This window comes from Sinocyclocheilus grahami, unplaced genomic scaffold (genome assembly GCF_001515645.1).
Source record: "Sinocyclocheilus grahami isolate Dianchi unplaced genomic scaffold, SAMN03320097.WGS_v1.1 scaffold2101.1, whole genome shotgun sequence".
Classification (NCBI taxonomy): domain Eukaryota; kingdom Metazoa; phylum Chordata; class Actinopteri; order Cypriniformes; family Cyprinidae; genus Sinocyclocheilus; species Sinocyclocheilus grahami.
Genome location: NW_015507280.1, coordinates 64664 through 65123, shown reverse-complemented (window position 1 = coordinate 65123; position 460 = coordinate 64664).

The following is a 460-nucleotide window of genomic DNA, read 5'->3' as shown; positions in this document are numbered from 1 at the left end:
AATTTTTTAATAATGTGCTGGAATGTATTGAACAAATGCAAAGAGAAGCCGATTCTTTTGTGCATGATAGGATGCATAGAGAACTTTGTGATCACATTCAAACCCTATGTGGATTTCTGTCAGTCTCAAGATTTGTTGAGGATTCAAGAAATAGAGCAGCAGTAACAACATTGGAGTCCTTATGTGGATGTCTTAATTTAGTGCGGACTGATTATGAATCCAGACAAAGAGTTGTGTCTGAGAACAATTATGTCCTGTTTCCTCCACCTGTCATTACTGGCCATCCAGGCAGACCTCGATACAGCATTTCAGGAGAGCAAATTTCTCATTTAGTATCCCTGGGAATGAATTGGCAAAGCATTGCAATGTGCTTAGGCATAAGCTCTCGGACTCTGTACAGACACAGACAGCAGCTGGGTGTTCAGCCAATGATGTATGCAACACTATCAAATGACAACCT